The sequence below is a fragment of the Adiantum capillus-veneris genome, chromosome 29 (assembly GCF_014529385.1).
Source record: "Adiantum capillus-veneris isolate H3 chromosome 29, ASM1452938v2, whole genome shotgun sequence".
NCBI classification, from domain to species: domain Eukaryota; kingdom Viridiplantae; phylum Streptophyta; class Polypodiopsida; order Polypodiales; family Pteridaceae; genus Adiantum; species Adiantum capillus-veneris.
In genome coordinates, this window is record NC_140959.1 from 118,298,339 (window position 1) to 118,319,564 (window position 21,226).

Below are 21,226 nucleotides of genomic sequence, written 5' to 3' on the forward strand. Positions count from 1 at the left end.
AAGGACCTGCCCTTGTGGAAGTTCCTTCCTTATGGTTCACCTTGTTGAATTTCTCAGTCATTATGGTGTATGATCTTTCTGAGGAGGTGTCAGAGAAACTTTCCTCTGCAATGGCTTCTAGACGATACAGTAGTTTTTGATTCACACCACCTTCAGTTGAGTGGTTGCTCACTTGGTCCATGACGCTGGGATTCCTATTTTGGTACAATCTTCCTGATCACAAATACATGAAGAATTGATCTTACAAAATCCAAACCTTGTTACCTCATTGGCTAACTTAAATTTCCCAATTTGGTCTTACTTGTTGGGTCGTACTCTCTAGCACTTGCAACCTGTCAAAAAATGCTTGATAGCTATGAGTTTACAGCGGCTCTTATTAGTTCAAACTTTCAATCGACAAAATTTAATTAGATAATTCAATAACTTCATACTTTTGCTTCACAACATCAACAATTCAGATCCAATTTCAATTTTGAAAACACCACCAGGATCTTGGAGACTATCTCTCTCTTTGGTGAAATTTTGCTCTTATTCTGGCTCAGAGGAACATGGATCGCGATCCATGTTGGAAGGCCAAACTAACTTTTCTTGGTACCAAGAAATATGCATGATTAGTAGATTATTTTCCATTAGAATTTTTAAAAATGGATTTTTGGATTGAAAATTAGATCAGTTCTCGCACTTGCTTAGAATGATTGATAGTTATGGGCTTTTGCCTTGGATTTTGATATCCCAATTCAGTTTTGAAATTATCAGAAGTGTCCTTGTGATGTTCCTTAGATATGGTGTAGGTTTGGTATCAATTTGTGTCAGAGGAACATGGATCGTGATCCATGTACCTAGTTGTTAGATTGGACTGAAACTTAGCACACAGCTTCCCTTTGGTTCCATGATGTCAACTTTATGGTTTTTGTAGGGTTTGGACTTTTTTAAGCCAACCAAAATTCAATCCTCCAGTCTGTTCCAGTGGTTTTCACCTTGAGCTGTTTTTTGCCCTTTTGACTCACTTTTTGAACTTTTTTGAGTTGTTTTGGGAAATGTTCTTCAAATCTTACCACTTGTCCACATGTCAAATACCAGCTCAAAATCCCTATGAGGTACATGTTTGACATCATTTTGACATGAGATTTGGTGAGTATATAATAGTGGTTATGGTGATACTTTTTCCCAAATCTTTTTGGATTTGACTCACTTTTTTCAAGCCAAAAGCAAGATTTTGTGTCTGCTTTGCGGTTTTTTTGCAATCAACTATTTTTTAGTGTTTTGATCAAGCTTTTGTACTTTTTTGCTATGGACCCTTTTGGAAAAGTTGTTCCCTCAATTCTTAGGAGTGTACTGGTCAATTATCCTATTTAAATGTCAACCTGGTACATGGATCGCGATCCATGTCTGGAAGCATCTGGTCATGAATTTTGTCCTGATGGTTCCTTACCTTTAGTTGAACCCAATTTCCACCCCTTTCTGAATTTGGACAACTAAAAGTTCAATTTTCCTAAATTTTCTCAATTTTCATGGTTTTGTACATCTTAGCCCAATTTCTTGATTTGGATGTTCTTTTAGCAACATATTTTTGGCCAAACTCAAGATTTTGGTGTTTGAGAGTCAGTTCTAAACAATGGGGACAATTTCTAGTCAATTGGCCTAAAAGGTACATGGATCACAATCCATGTTGGGCAGGCAATCTGGGAAAAAACTGCTCAGTTTGTCTCCTACAAGCTTTTATATCCATTTTTTCTAGGTTTTGTTGAGTTTAGTTCAGCTTTTGAGGCTTTGACCATTAATTTTGCAACTTTTCAAAGTTATGGTCTTTGGTACCAAAATAAGGTTTCAGACAGTTTGTACCCTCATTCTTTTGGCCCCACTTAACCTACTCCTACAAACGAAAATATATCCACAAACATAAATAAGTTTAACAATGCATAAATGACAACGAAATGTATGGTGAAACTATCCTTTTCCAGAATGGGAAAATCAAAGAATGAAATACTTTTTTGTACTTCACTCACAACTTTCTTTGCTCATAAGGAGTAGCATTGGGTGGTCCTTGACTCCACTCTCTACTAGGCACTAAACCTACATCTACTTGCTTTATTGTCTAAGTGTAAATGGAATGGGTGTCAAAATCTTTGGAAAGTATTTTTTGTGCAACTAGGTCACTCACCTAAGGATCGACTTCCTCGGCAACGGCACCAGTGTTAGCGGATCGTCGTGACGGACGTCTGTAGCATAGCTATCTGGTACTAACATAATGTCAATACGCAAGGAAGTGACTTGAGATGGGACATGGAGACTCAATGAGATCCTTAATCTCAAAGAAGTGAACCTAAAGGACTGTTCATATATCCACAAGAGCATATCAACCACTTCCTAGTCAGGAAATCAGCATATGTCCAATCTCACCACTCTAAGTCATCACGCCTTTTTGGCATCCAAACAAATTTGGAATGCAACAAAACTTAAGGACAGATGCTACAACACCTAAGGGAATATTCGTATCAAGTTCTGCAGTCATCTAGAAAGGTACATAAATCACAATCAATCCCAAAAAATGTATAGAAAACTGAAACAGAACTACATGGAAAGGTTCCTTTCAAGCTTAGAAACACTCTTCCAAGGTCAAAACATCAAAAAATAACCATTTAAGACCTCAAATTAGTGCATTTAGCTCACAGACAAGACGTTGCAAACCACAACAGAATTGAGAATGATTACACTTAGATTGAAGAGCAAGAGACAAAGACCACAATGTGCTATTCGGAATCAAAGAGTCTGATTACCAAACAAGGAGAAAGATTGATTACAACTTGTAGCAAAAATGCAGCTCTCAATCGACGTCCAATAAATCACTCCTTCAGTGAGTCCAATGGACCCTTCATATATTGTGTCGCTTGGAGTTTCGGTACAGTCTGAACCCACAAGTAGTAGTTTTACTTTTCCATATCTAGCTCATATGTCTATCAAAGATACTACGGCTACGATACCTACTACAGTAATGAGTACAAAAAGTACACCTTGGACCTCGTTTGTTAGCATTGTACCTCTACCTAGTAGCACAATGCCCCCAACAATACCTACAAGTGTGCATCAAGCCTATGTACCTGTCGCACCTCATGCCCACGTAGCTCCCACACCCCCAATTATGCCAAGGGCTCACACTCCACAATGGCATTATCCGAGCTCATTTTTAAGTGGGACCATACCATTTAGAAATAGCATGTCGTATCCGGCACCGACTATGCCTAGGGCTATACCTGATTATTTAGGAGATTTGGTAGCATTTGCTCAAACCATCGGTCAATCTATTGTTGAGAATATGTGTAACACGCTTGATAGAGAGCCTAGAAGTAAGGCAGTACAAATAACCAAGCTCACACAAAAATTCAATGGAGGTGGGGATGTGAGAAAGAATATCAAAGTGTTTGAACAAATATGCGATTCTCTAGGAGAACACAATGACCTGCATACGAGTAATGCTTTAAGCCTAACCTTAAGTGGGAAGGTTGGCGATTGGTATAGAACTCTAAGGGTGGAAGAAAAAACGATTTACCCTACTCTTAGGAGATTGTTCTTAAAAGAATACATACAAGAGGGAGTGCTTTGGGGTCACAGCCTCTCAGCTCCAGAAAGCCCAACGAGAGGAAGCAGAGTTGGTGAGAGACTTTATTAGTCGCTTGAAGCATTTGAATTCTTGTTGTAATCCAAATGAGCGCTTCAATAATAATCAATTTCTTGATAGATTCATTAGGGGATTACGACATGAGGATATCTACAATGGCCTAGTCATTAGAGGTATCACCACTTGGGAAGCAGTCACCACCAATGAGATCCAATTGGAGGATAATTTAATGATTTAAGTCGAAAGAGTGTCTGTTGAGCCTAAATCTACTAGCTCGCAAGCATCGGGGCATCAGCCAATGACCCTAAAGCCTATTTCTAAGGAGCCAAAGATATTTGAGATGAATTTAGCAGATCTCACCAAGGCCATTCAAGAGAGTCTTAGAGACAATCGTGCTCCACAAAACAATCATATGTATCCAAGAAGGGAGCAACAATGGTGCTCAGTATGCTATGGTCTGCATAGTACCTATGAATGCCCTACTTTTAGAGTAAAATTCAATGGGAATTGCAATGCTTGTGGGAGGTATGGTCATCAAGCTAAGGATTGCATAGTATTTAAGTACGCGATGGCCAATAGACCAACCTTAGCATGGACAGATACACCTTGAGTGCCTACATTGATGCCGGCCCCACCTCTTGAACAAACGTCACAACACATGGTCCCTAGGGCCCAAAATGTTTTTCAAACAACACCCTTACCACCTCCAGTGCTAGGACCGCAACCACCACATCTGAGAATCATTTTTGTGAATCAAGTGGGTTGTGAGTCATCTATTGATTTTTTGGAAGGCTGTGAGGAAGATATAGACCCTAATATTGCCTATGGGATTGATGCGCTTGAAGAAAGTCCACAATACTACATGGAGGACTATTGGGGACAAGTCAAGCCTGTCTATCAAGTAGCTACTCTTGCTACAAGAGGCAAAAATATCAATTACAATGCCAAGAGACCACCTCTTCAATGCTATGAGTGTGGAGGTCCACATCGTGTGGCCGAGTGTCCTATTAGGCTACAAAAGAACGCCACACTAATGCAAACCAATCAAGCAAGCATGTCTACAATGTTGATACTCATGTGTAATTGATGTGGCATAGATCATTTGATTGCCCAATGTCCAAATAATCCAAATGCACCAAAGATCACGCCATTAAATTTGATTGAAGTTATCAAGGATCCATCATAAAGTACACCTGTGGTACAAGTAAACGTACTCACTATTACCATATACATGTGGTAGTGATGTGTGTGAACACACTAGGACCGTCAAGGCATTTTTTCCCTCTTTAGGAGGTTTTTTCCCCCGAGCATTGTATATACGTCCATCACTCTAGGGCTATCTATCTTTTCATTGCACACTAAGTAGCACACTCTCTATTGTGGGGCCTTGAGCTTCCTTCGTCTTCTCCAAGCTGTGTGCGTTTCTCTGCAACCCTAATTCCAACAATTGGTATCAGAGAAGGTTGCATCTCCCGGGCTTAGTCGACAGCTGCTCCAGCACACGCCTGCTCACTTTCTCTGATTTCAGTGAGCTTTGGCAAGCGTTTGCAGGTCGACAAAATTTTCGGGCTCATTTCGGGCTCAAATTTCTGATTTGAGCTCATTTCGGCCTCCGTTTCCACTACAGGCAGTACTGCACAGGCTATTTTGTCATTTTGTGCAAAATTTCTGTCAGTGCCAATTTCTGCATAACAGGTGCCTCATAGTCTTCTACGGTTTGTGCTATATAGCACGTATTGTTCCCGCTCTATTCTCCTATTTTCGGATAGTTTTCACATCCGGTGCAGCATTTACCATGGCTCACAACAACACAGATGTCTTCAAGATGTTTGCTGATGAGGACAGGTTGCATGGGGATAATTACCCTATGTGGGCTTATATGATGCAACACGTTCTTGTGTCAAAGGGCGTCTGAAATATTTTGTAGGGAATTGATGTACATCCTGGTTCTGAGGATGTAGGCGATGTTGAGGATGTTGCAAGTCTTGCTACAAGGATTGCTCCTATTAGAGTTGTTTTGCCTACGGTAGAACAATCTCATTGGGATGTAAAGGATGCGCAGGCTCATGCATGGATTGCGTTGTCTGTGAAGCGCACCATTGTTCCTCACATTCGTTCAGTAAAATCTGCAAAACAAGCTTGGGATATTTTTGTTGGTCTTTATGCAAGTTGCAATGAGGCTAAAATTGCTTTGCTACGTAAAGAGCTGGAGTCGAAGATTATGCATGAGGAAGATGATATGGACACTTTCCTTGCTAGTGACAAGGATATCAATGAGCAACTTATTTCTATAGGTGAAGTCATTTCAGATAGTTCCCTTATGCAGACTGTTCTTGATGCCTCACCAGAATTTTGCTAGTACTTGGAGACTTATGACCCAAGGAAATCTAGAAGTTGTCAAGTTTGATGCATTATGGACATTGCTGTTGCAAGAGTCACTTTCTAGAAAAAAACAGGACTAGACAGCGTGCAGTTGAATAGGCTTTTATTGCTTCTCAAAGAAAGGGTGGTAACAGCAATGCAGTCGTTTCTTATTGTTCTGCTGCGAGTGGCAAAACTTCTGTTCCCAATGCTCCTGCTGGCAGCACTTCGTCTGGCAATTCTGGTGATAATGGCAAAAAAAATATGCATTGCCATTATTGTAAAGCTAATGATCACTTGATCAAGCAGTGTTCTAAGTTGAAGGCAAAAGAGGCTAAGAAGAAAGAGAGTGGCTCCACTGCAAATGTTGGTTCCACTACAAATGCAGCCATTGTTGAGTCTTCTGTAAAAGGAGACTGTAATGCTGATGTTGATGCAGAATGGGCTTTTAGTGCAGAGTGCACTTACAATCCTGTTGTCCATGATGCATGCTTGTCAGTTGCTGCAGATTCACATGTGTGGTATTTCGATAGTGGTGCTACAAAGCACATTACCTCACATCATGAATTGTTCACCTCTCTCGAGTCTGTACCTCATGGGAATTTAGTCACTTGTGCCAACAATGCCTCTTATCCGGTTCAGGGAGTTGGAAAGATTGTTCTTACTACTGCTAACGGCATTTCTTTCACACTTGTTGATGCACTTTATGTACCTAAGATCAAGAAGAATCTTTTGTCTATATCTGCACTTGCTAGACTTGGAACTGTAGTCAAATTTGTGGATGACAGATGTATAGTTCATGATCTCAGTTTTGGTGACGAAATTGTTGCAACTGGGCTTTTGTGCCGTGCGCTGTATAAGATCACTTTGTATGACAAGTGTGGACAAAATTTTGCAAATGCAGTTGCAGATTCAAGGGCTATTTCAGATGCAAAACTTTGGCATGCACGTTTTGGTAATCTGAATTTTGGTGCGTTTGCATAAATCTGATATGGTTGCTTCTTTGCCGCCTCTTGAAGCACCTGTCAAACATGTTTGTGAAGGCTGTATTTTGGGTAAGATGCAGCATTTGAAGTTTCCAAAGGATGGTTCATTTAGGGCCACATGCAGGTTGCAGCTTGTGCATAGTGATGTTTGTGGGCCCATGCAAACTCCGTCCTTGGGCAATTACCTGTAGGGTATAAGCATGTTAACTTGTCATGCTTTTTGGTGTCCCGGACAATGCTAGTAAGAGGTGCTTGTTAGCATCTATTCAAAACCAAAGAGCAAGTGAAGTTTGAAATTTTAATAACCATAAGATATATTATTTGTTCCCTCCCATATGGGGCGTGGACTCTATTTTCGGTTACGACGACGACGTGGGGTGTGGCCTCTGTTCTCTCTCTCTCTCTCTCTCTCTCTCTCTCTCTCTCTCTCTGCGGCACAGACTCCCTCTCTATCTCACTCTTAGACTAGTTTACAGTTTGCCCTGTTCCTACTCCCTCCTTCCCTCCCTCCCTCTCCCTCTCTCTCTCCCTCTCTCTCTCATTGCTTCTTGCCTCGAAGTTGAGTTGTCAAAGCTTAGCAGACTTGCAGATATGGAAAACCAGCAGAAAATATTATTGCCACTAGAAATGGAGGCAGAAGGGAGCCATTACAGGAAATGAATCACAACTACCAGCATCCAGCTCTTTTTATTATCAAGAAATATGAGATAGAAAGAAAGCGTAAATAGCGGGAGCACCGACAGATGACAACTAAACGAGGACATCATGCCGTCGACGATGAGGAGAAAAGGAAAATCTCCTTCGAGATTGTGAAAGCTTTCAAGATCAGGACTGAAGGCCTCAACAAAGAAGCAAAGTGCAAAATCTGGAATCTTGTTGCTCAACATCCGCTTGTTCGGGCAATCTGTGATCAGTCTTTAGAGGAGGAGGCTGCTGTGCAGAGTGCAATTGTCTCCAATGTCCGCAACACACTAGCTATCGTCAAGTAGCCAGCTTCTAACGACGAGCTGTTTTTAAAGAATGCAGCATTGCAGATGATGATAAATTCAAAGGAAAACATGCCTATTGCCAAATTCTCCAGGGTCCTAAAAGTCGACCGTCGCAGCTTGTGCAAAGCAAAATCACGGCAGGTGAAGTCTGGTGTCAATGCTCGACTGTTTTCATTGGATGAATGTCACAAGCAACACCGTCATAGCCCTATCACAGATAAAATTAAGGAATTGGTCTACACATTTTGGACAGAGGAGACTCGTGTTTCACCCAACAAGAAGGATGTTTGTCAAAAGAGAGTGGGAAGGAAAAGCTACATAAAACACCCTGTGCACCTCCTGGATGAGTCTCAGGTGATCAATGACATACTTGCGCCATAACTTATGCATTCTAGCATGCTAGTTATCACAATATGTTATGCTATGTATGACGTGCTAGTTAGCATAGTCTCACTCCTAGTATGCTGGGTATGCTGTTTAGCATGATAAGTATGCTGTCTAGCACAGTATGTAAGCTACTATAACACCCTTTATGCTAGTTAGCATACCTATTATGCTAACTAGCATGCTCTGTATGTTCTTTGACACAATGAGTATGCTAGCTACCTTTCGTAGTATGCTAACTAGCATAATGGGTAAGATGGTTTATGGTATATGCTAGTTAGCATTCGTGTATGGTGGGTATGGTGTTCAGCATAAATCTTCTGCTAGTTAGCATGCCTAGTGATCTTGAGGACATGGCTGGTTAGCACAATATGTATGCTACTTTAACACCTTTTATTCTAGTGTGTTGTCTATGCTATTCAACATAACAAGTGTGCTGGCTAACAAAATATGTATGCTAGTTAGCATACCGTCTATTCTTCTTAGCACACTTTGTGTGGTTAACCATGACTCATATGTTAAACTACACACTGGTTTTGCTTGTTATCACAACTAGTATGCTAGTTAGCATACTCAGCTGTGCTAACTAGCAATATAGCATGCTAGTAAGCATACTCAGCTAGCTAACTAGCATGCTGAGTATGCTAGTTAGCACAGCTAAGAATGCTAAGTAGCATAACGGGTAAGCTGGTTTATGCTAGTATGCTAGTTAGCATATTCAGCTATGCTAACTAGCATACTCATCATGCTAGTTAGCATACTCAGCATGCTAACTAGCATGCTCATGAGTATGCTAGTTAGCACAGCTGAGAATGCTAAGTAGCATAACGGGTAAGCTGATTTATGCTAGTTAGCATTCGTAGTGTGTTAGATATGTTGTTCAACATAACAAGTGTGTTGGTTAGCACAATATGTATGCTAGTTAGCATACCTTCTATTCTTCTTAGCACACATTCATGACAATGACTCATATGCTAAATTACACACTGATTATGCTTGTAGGCACAGCTAGTATACTAGTTAGCATATTCAGCTATGCTACCTAGCATACTCAGCATGCTACCTAGCATGCTGATGAGTATACTCAACATGCTAACTAGCATGCTGATGAGTATGCCTCGTATGCTAAACTACACACTGATTGTGCTTGTTAGCACAGCTAGTATGCTAGTTAGCATACTCAGCATGCTAACTAGCATGTTGATGAGTATGCTAGCTAGTATGCTAATGAGTATGCTAGTTAGCACAGCTAGTATGCTAACTCAGCATGCTAGTTAGCATACTCAGTATGCTGATGAGTATACTCAGCATGCTAACTAGCATGCTGATGAGTATGCCTCGTATGCTACACTACACACTGATTGTGCTTGTTAGCACAACTAGTATTCTAGTTAGCATACTCAGTTATGCTAGTTAGAATACTCAGCTATGCTAGTTAGCATACTCAGCATGCTAACTAGCATGCTTAGTATACAATGTTATACCCAGTTACATGCATATTAGGACCATACAATGTGTTGTTTAACACACCAATTTGTTTCTATGGTGGATGTATTAAGTAGCAATGCGTATAGTCCTGTTTGGATTATTTCTCCTAGTAAACATACTGATCAAATATGGATATTGCAAGTTGAGCTCTTTCAAAGATTCAAACAAAAACATCCAGATTGCAAGATTGGCATGAGGATGTTTGAGATGTTAAAGCCATTCTTTTGCAGGAGGCTGAAGGATAGGTACACATGCTGTTGCGAATACCATGTGCAGATGACCTTTTTGAAAAACGCACTGAACCACATGCGCTCTCGTGCTTTTGGGTTGCATGATACATGTTGCAACTATGTATGCAATATCTGTGCTACAGGCAAGAACGTTAGCAGTGGCTGCCTGGCTTCACATCACACGTTCAAAGGTGTCACACAGATGTGGGAGTCCGTTCTCTGTCCAAAGCCAGCAGATGCAGTTTTCCATAGAAGGGAATGCCTGATGGGAGACTGTAAGATATGTGGAGTAAAGAAGTTAGAATTATGTTGCTTAGAAACAACAAAGCTAGGTAAGAGTATTAATGTGAAAGTATTTGCGTATGTAGAAGCAAAAGACATGCATGGAAACAATAAGAAAAGAAAATATCTTTTGCATAAAGAAATGCAGTGCTGGGAGTTTCTTCGACTGTTGCAGACCAAATTGAAGCTCTTCATCACTCATAACTATGTGGCACAATGGCAAGGACAAAAATTTAAGGATTGTATACTTCGCTTTCCGGATGATGTCATTGTCTCAGTTGTTAACTTTGCTGAAAATTACGCCTTCAAGGAGCAAAATGAGATTCAGTCAATGCATTGGCACTCTAGTCGAGTAACTATTTTTGTACACATAACGTACTACCGCAAGGCAGGGGAGGTAGTCAAAACAATCCACTTCTTCATATCAAATGATAGGGTCCATGACACACTGTTTGTGCAACATTGCTTCATGCTACACCGTGAGATTGGTTACAACAAGAGGGTGTCACTTGTAAACAACATTGGGTGTGGTCAGATGGTGCGGCCTCGCAATTCAAGGGAGCCAGGGCTTTCTATTTTGTTGAAAGATATGGTGGACTCACAGGGATTGGGATGAGTTGGTTCTTCTTTGGATCAGGGCATGGCAAGGGCGAGCATGATGGTGCAGGAGCAGTTGTGAAAAGAACCTTGACCCATGAACAACTAAAACCTAATGGAGCTATATTGCAGTGTGCAGCAGATGTGGTTGCTTATTGCCAGGCCAACCTATCGCATGGAGCACCTGCATCATATCCTTCAAAAGAAAGGGAATGTGCTCGTGTGTTCTGGGAGGTTAAAGAGGGAGATGTTAACAGGGAAGTTAAGTGGAATTGTGCCACTGTGGCAAAAACTCGCTCTTTGCATGCTATTCGTGGTCACAACACGCAGGTTCCAACTGCCCTTGCAACAAGAAAGTTGGCATGCTTCTGTGATGCATGCATGAACAGAAGGTGGAATCGCTGCATCAATAAAGCTCATGTGGAGGCTTGGGATTATCAGATTCTGCAGCCATTACTTGAGCAAACAGATGAAGTTTCGACAGAGGAAATCGTTGGCTATGATGACTTCACATACAAAGGTCATCATGATGTGTTGAGTAGCGCTCTATGTTCTGGAGACACATTTGTTGTAAATCCAAATGCTTTAACGAACGCCGAAGATGTGGATTTCTATCTGGTCAAGTGTGTTGCAGAAAAGGAGAAGGTGGAGAAGGGGTACACTGATGAATGGAGCAATGTAATTGACAGAGGCTCATATGTTGTGCAAGGACTATATTACAAGCAATTGGATACATACACCTTCAAGCTAGACCACAAGCAGCCTATCGTCCACCTACTTTCACATCTGGTGCGATGTATCAAAATACCCATGGAGCACATCCCAAGGAGAAGGCAGGTGTACACAATCACTCCAGAAAGCTATGAAGCAATCTCTAATAGCATGCCCTTCAGCTTTTAAGTTGTATCCACTGGATTTTCTATATACCACTTTGCTGTAAGGGTATGCAGTTTTATTATAAAGTTGGTCAGCATGCTAACTATCAAACTGTTTACATTAATTGCCAGCATCAAATTATTTACATAGGGTTCAATTTTACAATGACAGTCACTGCCCCAAAAACCCTTAAGGCCTCCTCGGAGGGCGCTTGTAGTGACCGGGCTGTCCTCGCTATTTGTCTTCTTCCTGCTGCCTCTTTTCTTTTCTCTCTGCTTCCTCCTCTGCTTCTAGGTTGGCACTATGCTGCTCACTTTCTCTTCTTTCCGTCTCCAGCTTTTCTTTCTCTCTTTCTGCTTCTAGGTCAGCTTCCCGCTGTTTGCGACGAATTTCTTCCAGTCTTTTAGCCTCTATATCCCTCTTTTGAATGTCAAGCAAACGTTTGACGACTGCATCAGAAAACTCATCTGAGCCTGTCTCAAACACATTATCAGCAACATATGCTTTCCGATCATCCGTTTGCAGCCAAAGAAAAAGCCAGGACTTCAAAGTTTCTATAAGGAACTTTTCCCTCTGCTCAGCACTCTGGTGCTCTAGACTGGGAGTAACAAGCCAAGTTTGTGGTGGGTTCTGAAACACTTTGTAGAAGCTATTATCGATTATAAGTGTGTTTTGGGCGTTGTACCCCGGAGTGTGTTTCCAGAACAAGGATAAGTCTTTCATAAACACAGGTTTTCTCTGGATCTGCCAGGATTGCTTTGTACAGTGCGCTTGAGCAAAAAACCCAGTAATCTTTGGCACCTGCTCTTTAAAAACAGTACGGCAAATACTCATGACTTTACTATGGAGGCTTGTGCTCCATATAAACACATTAAAGAACTGCAGGCACCAGTCCAAAAAAAAAAATGGCTGTCCTTGCGACAGAACACCTGCTTATCAAGTACATCGTATTTCAGCATTTCATCTGCATATGCCGGGGGCTTTTCACCAAAACGAGGCTCTACCACTGCCACCAAAAGACCGTTCAGGTCCAGCACCAGAGCCCTTTTTTCATCACATAAACGCTTAGGCACCCATATTAGGTCTGGTAGAGGATACCATTTAGCAAAAATAATCGGCCCACTTGGGTGCACATAATTTAGGCGCTCAATAATACTACGGGCAAGCTGTGAATATCGTTCAAGATGTTTTTCAATCTCCATTTTCTATCTCCTTAACTACCTGGCTTTGTGGACTCGCCATCTCCGTAATTTCTGCCATTGCATGGCCGCAGTTGCATCAGGCATGACGATTAATGCCTGTTTCTCTTCCTCTGCAGGGAAACCGCGATACGAAATGAACAAGTTTAAAAAAGAAAAACCGCAAAAATTACAATGAACTATTACAATGAACAACTGCTCAGATTTATATTGCACAAAAATACATTTTCATTGGAAAACAAAATGCATGTCAGTTACAATACGCATTTGGGTTTCAAAATGGTCTAGCATATACAGTGAAGGGCACAACCGGGTAGGGAGCAATAAGTCTTAACAAAACTTTTTGCAAGCTCTTGAGTGGGTGGCTTTATTTTCACCTTTGGAGCTTTCAGCCTTGTCCGAACCACAGGCTCTGCTTGCAATGTCTTCGGGTACCTCTTCAAGGCCAACTTTTCTTTTCAGTTGAGCTTTACGCAAAAAACCCTCGAGAGGGCTGTTGTCACCAACTTCTATGTTGTCATTCTTCAAAGTTTCCCCTGAGCCACTAGCCACTGTCTGCTGAGAAGCTTCTTCTTTGTCAGTTGCAGCAGCATCGCTGGCACACGAGGCACACGAGGAGCCATGACAAATAAATCATCTTCTTTTTCATCTTCTGAGTTCCTTCTCACATCACCGCCTTCCTCCGTTGTTTTCATGCTTTCATTTGGCATCTACTGGGAGCCCTCATCCACCCCTTCACTCCTTGCATCCAGATCAACACCCTTCTCCGTCGAAGGGTTCTCACCTGTATCCAGCTCATCACTCTCCTCGATCAAAAGGTCCTCCATTACAGCCTTTCCCTTGCCCTTCGTGTCATGCACACTGCCCACATCACAGAGGGACTGCCCCAGGCCTACAACAAAAAACGTGGATTAAGACTCATATAAGCATGTCATGTATGCTAGAAAATGTTTGATATGTTGTGACTATGTGTGCGGCCTGGCATACATTGGAATCCATTATGCTGACAAGCCCAGTATGCTAATTTGAATTTCTAAGTATGCTAACTAGCATATCCAATATGCTAGTTTGCATCTGGAGATGGTAGCTTAGTTACTAGATTTGCCATTATGACAAACTTACTCTAGTCTGTACACTGAGCACAAGTATGCTAATTAGCATACAAGATATGCTAATTAGCATACTGGGTATACTAATGAGCATACTGGGTATGCTAATTAGCATACTGGATATACTAATTAGCATATTGGGTATACTAATGAGCATACTAGGTATGCTAATTAGCATACTGTGACTGCTGGTAGCTAGCATACAAGGAATGTCTTCAGTATGCTAATTAGCATACCCAGTATGCTATTTAGTATTCCCAGTATGCTAATTAGCATACCCAGTATGCTATTTAGCATATCCAATATGCTAATAAGCATATCCAGTATGCTAATCAGCATACTCAATACGTGAATCAGCATACCCAGTATGCTAATGAGCATTCCCACTATGCTAATTAGCATACCCAGTATGCTATTTAGCATATCCAGTATGCTAATGACATACCCAGTACGCTAATCAGCATACCCAATACGCTAATCAGCATACCCAGTATGCTAATCGGCATATAAAGTTTTCTAGTTAGCATTTGGATATGGTAGTTAACTTACTAGATATGCTAATATGCCAAACTTACTCTAATCTATTCCCTGAGCACGGGGTATGCTAATTAGCATACAAGGTCTGCTAATTAGCATATCCAATTAGCACACTCAATATTCTCACTGGGTATGCTAATTAGCATACCCAGTATGCTAATCAGCATACCCAGTATGCTAATTAGAACACAAGATATGCTAATTAGCATACTAGATATGCTAATTAGCATATTGGATATGCTAATTAGCATACAAGATATGCTAATTAGCATATCCAGTTAACACACTAAATATTCTAATTAACACACTGGGTATGCTAATTAGCACACCCTGTACAATCTTACCAGATGTTGGTGTGATTGGATGTCTTTTCCGTGTGGGTTTCCAACACCATTCTTCCGGTATCCTTTGCTGGCAGGTCACAGCTCTACATTTTGTCGATAAGGAGAATGCAGCTGCAAAGCAGAGAAAGTGGTAGCTATGCCCACAGGGCATCTTGACCGTGGCGGAGATTCCCTTTACTTCAAGTGGCAAACTGCAGCCACTGCACGGGTTGATCATCGTCCCATCGCATACCCCTTCTATACTTTCTATAAAAGTGCCCATAGCCATATTACACAGGGCAGTGGGAATGGAGGAGCCTTGTAGCATCTTTCTCATGTGCATTAGGAGCTACAATTGACCTTCACATGCATTCACTTTTTCTTCCATAACCTCCACATTAATCTGCACACCAAAAAAAAGAGGAGCATGGTAAGTACATAGGTTTGTTGTGCACATATTCCAATCATATGGTAGAAGCATAAAAGTCACGCACTTACACGCTGACAAGTTGAGTCAGTAGCAAGAGTGTCCTCACTGTCAGGAAATGCCAAACCTTCCAATGTCTCTTTAAATGTCTCTATTTTTACTTTACACTCTATTTCCCTCTTTGCATCCACGCTGTCGCTCTGTAGTAACCTCTGTAATTCATTTTCAGCGTCGTGAAGCTTTTGTCTCATAGCAAGCACAATTGGGGTGACCCTAGCATTGCTTGCTTGGACAACCCTCGCAGCTTCAAAGTCTGATTTTGCAGTTAGAAGATGTTGTTTAGCATCTTGCAGTTGTTTGCTGAGAATTTCAGAGGCAGCCTTTATGTGCTGCAAATTCTCAACGCCAAAAAATGACAGGCTTTCAGCCTGCTGGTGAGTGTTGTGGCGAGGGATGGGTGTCTCCTTGGTATCCTCCTTCATTTCAGCTTGCGCCTCCTCGATGTTTAGACATACATTGCGCATCCTCCACTTTTCGACATGGGCCTCGTAGTACCCTTTCTCTCGGAGGTCCTGCAAATGCTGGACAGCGAATTCAGCCCAATTGAATTGCATGGCTTAGCTACTTGCAATTGCCACCGGGCTGAATTCTTTTACAAACCCCTTGGCGAATGCAGAGTTGATCTCCACGTTTGTTGGGGGCTTCTGGTACACCTTGTAATGCAGCTGCATCACCTAGTCGAACATATCAGTACGCAAACAACTGCATTGAATGCGATAGTGACTACGATTCTTTGAGTCTTTGAAAACATTGAACCACTCCACATCACTGATCTGATCCCACCTCACTAGTTTGGGGTTGGCACCAGCCAGGGAGAGGCCATGAACATCATTGAACTCTTCTACTGTAATACAGAACTTGCTCTGTACTGGGACTGTAAACTTTGGAGCTTTCCATAGGCCTGCACACCCCCAATGTCACAAGATTAGCAGTAGGAAAGTGCAGTACTGAGCACTTCCTTTCAATTTCAAGGTTCAAATCAAACACTGGTTTGTGCTTCTTGAGCCAGACTTTGACTTGAGCGATTGTATTTCAAGTGACTATTCACAAGATGTCGTACTGCTAAAGCTAACATCAAGGGACAACTCTCCAGCCAAGACAGCACCAGCTACTATCCTCGCAAATCATAATGATGTAGAGAGAGAGAGAGATAGAGAGAGAGAGAGAGAGTACCTGAGTCATCCTTCCCCTTTGTATGCAAGGTCTTTGCCATTGGGGATGCTGGGGAATCAGAGAGCTTCACCCTTTTTCGGGGCGGAGAAGAAGCAGCAGACAGTTCAGGGGTCGACTTTGTTTTTGGTTCTCTCTTACCTCTGGCCCCTGCATCCCGCTTCTCTCCATGCATGTTGACTGCCCCACTCCGCTTCTCTCCACGCATTTTGACTGCCCCACTCCCCTCAGAGTAACACTGTGTAAATGGTCAAGAAAGTGGATTCAGGGTGGTCTCCCTATTTTGAAATATTCGATGGATTCCCACACGTTTGAAAAGTTACACTCTCATTATGCTTACAAGATATGCTTGTTGCCACATGATAACTAGCACAAAAACCATGACAAGTTAACATGCTTATACCCTGTACTTCATGACTTTCATTGATGATTACTCCAGGCATGCATGGGTATTTCCGCTTAAAGCGAAGTCCCAAGTTTTTATGTGCTTCAAACAATTTTTGGCTATGGCTGAAAATGTCTCGAAATGTACAATGGGCACCCTCCATTCCGATCGAGGAGGGGAGTACATGTCTCATGAATTCAATGCATTTCTGGCTAGTCATGGGATAAAAGACCAATGTACATTGCCTTATACACCTCAGCAAAATGGTGTTGCTAAGAGGAAAAATAGGTCACTTACAGAAATGGCACGATGTATGGTCAAAAGACAAGCTTTGCTGCATTCTTTTTGGCTTGAGGCCATCATGTGTGCCACTTATGTACTAAACAGGTGTCCTACGAAAGCTTTGCAGTCTATTACTCCATATGAAGCATGGCATGATAGAAAGCCTTCTATTGAGCACATGCGTGTTTTTCGTTGTTTGGCATATGCTTAGGTGCCACAAACACATCGCAGAAAATTGGATGATAAGGCTGTCAAATATATTTTTGTTGGTTATAGTGCTGAAAGCAAAGGTTACAGGTTGTATCATCCGCAAACAAAACGTATTCAGGTTTCATGGGATGTAGTGTTTGTGAAAGATTCTATTCAGCCCTTGCTGTCATGTACTAGAGACAGTAATGTAAGCTCACAGGACATTTATGACACTTTGTTGCCTCTTTTCAGTGGTGGAAATACGAATGTAAGTTCCAATGAGGCAAATGTACAGCCTATGGGGGTTTTTGAAAATGTTACAGATCAGCCTATTATTGATGCAGATGTACATGATGTACTTGATGAGGAAAGGGCTGAAAATGAGCAGGCTAGAGGTATGCCAAAATGGTTGGTGTACACTTTGCGTGATAGTAAATTGGATACACCTTTGTCTAGTCGTACTCGTTCAGGCTCTCGCCATGCATCTTATGCATCAGATTGTTATGATTTGGTTGTGTCTACCTTACATGATGTTGAGGAGCCTCTATCTTTTGATGAAGCACAAAATTCAGAAAATTGGATGGCTGCCATGCAATCAGAATACGGTGCACTTATAGAAAATGACAAATGGAGTTTATGTGATTTGCCTCCTACCAAAAAGGCCATTGGTACGAAGTGGGTTTACAAGTTGAAATGCAAGCCGGATGGTGAGATCGATCGCCATAAGGCTCGACTTGTTGCAAAGGGTTATGCAGAGCAAAAAGTCATAGATTATGAAGAGACTTTTGCTCCCACTTATTGTATGACTATTGTGCGTTTTCTATGTGCATTGGCAGCTCATTTTGGTTGGGATGTACATCAATCAGACATTGTTACTGCTTTCTTGAATGGTGACATATTTGAGGAAGTTTATGTAACGCAGTCTCGCGGTTTTGTCATAAAAGGACAAGAGGACAAAGTGTGCATATGTAAGAAGGCTTTGTATGGGTTGAAGCAATCTCCGCGTGCTTGGTATGAGAAAGCTGACACTCATTTGGTCAAACGAAGCTTTCATAACTGTCCAACAGAAAGCACATTGTATGTAAAGCGTGAGGGTGATGTATTTCTCATTGTGGTTCTTTATGTCGATGATTTACTGATCACTGGACCAAATGAGAGACATATTGCTGAATTTAACGCTGATTTGAATGCTACTTTCAAGATGAAAGATTTGGGGCTGTTGCATCATTACTTGGGTATACAGTTTAAGCAATGTGATGGTGGTATTGCCTTGTGTCACAAAAGTTACATAGAGACATTGCTATGTAAGTTTGGACATGGAAACAAGTTTGAAGTTGAGTCTACATGATGTTGGTGATCCTGCTGATGTCACTCTTTATCAAACTGTTGTTGGCTGCCTCATTTATGTATGCAACACGAGGCCGGATATTCAGTTTGCAGTCTCACAGGTCAGCAGATTTATGCATAGCCCAAGGTCTAAGCATTGGCAGGCTATCGAGAGGATTTTCGGCTACCTTAGTGGCACTTTACATCTTGGCTTGTTTTATCCCAAGGGGGGATCATTTCCGCCAGACTTACATGCTTTAAAAAGAATCGAACACTCTCCAAAAATATCCAAACTAGGAAGGTAGAAGTTATATCTGAAGTTAGGCTAGACAAAGATGGGATCCAATATCATTTTTGCAGTAACACTAACAATCTAGGACAACATAACAGAACAGAAAAAGGAAGCCTTTCACCCCATCATCTCCAAAGCCTTGATATCAAAACCAGGCATCTCAAAAGAAGTCGCAAACTTCTCCACAGCAACCTTCAGTGCCTCCATATCCTTATTCTTTGTTAAACCCTTTTGGAAATCCTTAAAAAGCTTTCCATGCTCTTTCTATATGGCAAGAGTGATGTCCACTGCCTTGGCGAGGAATTTTGCAATCTGCTCAAAATATGCCTCCTTCAACCCTCTGGATGTCATTGCAGGAGTCCCTATGCGCACTCCTCCAGGCACAAGAGCACTGCTATCTCCATAAACAACATTCTTGTTCAAAGTGATATTGCAAAGATCACATAACTTTTCCACCTTGTTTCCAGTAAGACCAAGAGGCCTTAGCTCCCACAACACCAAATGATTCTATGTGCCATCAGTAACAATCTTGTAGCCCTTCTTCACCAAGGCATTGCCCAGAGCCACTGCATTGGCCTTAACCTGCTTAGCATACACCTTAAAGCTGGGAGTCAATACTTGCTTCAAAGCAACTGCAAGAGCTGCAATCTGGTGATTATGAGGGCCCCCTTTTGTGAGTGATTTGGGAGGGTGGTTTTCTCGGGTGGAGCTTTTCTAGCCATGGCTTCCTCCAGCGTTGCAGAATGGGGGAACATGCCCTTGAAGACTGTGGACAAGGAGATCTACTCTCTCATCGAGAAGGAGAAAGGAAGACAATGGAAGGGCATCGAACTCATTGCCTCTGAGAACTTCACCTCGCAGGCCGTCATTGAAGCTCTCGACTCCGCCCTCACCAACAAGTACTCAGAGGGTCTTCCTGGAAACCGTTACTACGGTGGCAATGATACATTGATCAGATTGAGAATCTCTGCAGAGCTGGTGCCCTCCAAGATTACCACCTCGATCCTGAGAAATGGGGTGTGAATGTGCAACCCTACTCTGGAAGCCTTGCCAATTTTGCTGCCTACACGGCTCTCCTCAATCCTCATGACCGCATCATGGGCCTTGTTCTGCCCTCTGGCGGTCACCTCACCCATGGCTATTACACCTCTGGAGGTAAGAAGATTTCAGCTACCTCCATCTACTTTGAAAGTCTGCCTTACAAGGTTGCTCTTGCCAATGGCTACATTGACTACTTGACTACATTAAGCTCGAAGAGAAGGCCCTTGATTTCCGCCCTCGTATGATTATTTGTGGAGGCAGTGCCTATCCTCTGGATTGGGAGTATGGGAAGCTTCCTGCCATTGGTGACAAGTGTGGTGCTTTTCTTCTCTGCGATATGGCTCATATCAGTGGCCTTGTTGTTGCACAGGAGGCCAACAATCCATTTGAGTTCTGTGACGTGGTGACAACCACCACCCACAAGAGTCTAAGAGGACCACGGGCTGGTATGACATAGGGACCAAAGCCAGCCAAAAAGGGACAAGAACCTACCAATTATGACTACCTTACATGCTTTTTCGAACTCATATTGGGCTGGTTGTTTTGACACGCGAGTGTCCACAAGTGGTTTTTGTTTCATGCTTGGCAGTTCATGTATATCATGGTTGAGCAAGAAGTAACCTACTATGGTCACTTCAAGTTGTGAGGCTGAGTCCAGGGTAGCCTTTACAGCTACGGTTGAGTGTGTATGGCTCAGACGCCTTATGGTGGCTGATTTGGGTGTTGGACAGGACACTGCCAACACTATCTACACTGACAGCCAGAGCGCATTGGCAGTTGCGAGGAACCCAGTTTTTCATGCTTGCACAAAGCACGTTGAGGTGCATTATCACTATGTCAAGGAGAAGCTCTCAACAGGAGAGATCAGCTTGGCTTATGTGTCAACACATGACAACCTTGCAGATCTTTTCACAAAGGCATTGTCTCGTGAGAAGATTGAAGCTTTCCGCAAAGCTTTGGGATTACTCCCCTTTCTAGACTGATCATGTCCTCAGGGCATGGTACTTCCCTTTACTCATGTGCCAATTCTTGTTCACCGTATCACTCCAGGGGGATTTGTTACCATATACATGTGGT

General features: G+C 42.1%; 2 pseudogenes; one reads left to right on the plus strand and one right to left on the minus strand.

The window, feature by feature from the left end:
- Nucleotides 1-19,150: 19,150 nt before the first annotated feature.
- Nucleotides 19,151-19,780, minus strand: LOC147419835 (serine hydroxymethyltransferase 4 pseudogene; annotated as a pseudogene).
- A 48-nt stretch (nt 19,781-19,828) lies between these two features.
- Nucleotides 19,829-20,606, plus strand: LOC147419836 (serine hydroxymethyltransferase 4 pseudogene; annotated as a pseudogene).
- The last annotated feature ends 620 nt before the right edge of the window (nt 20,607-21,226 follow it).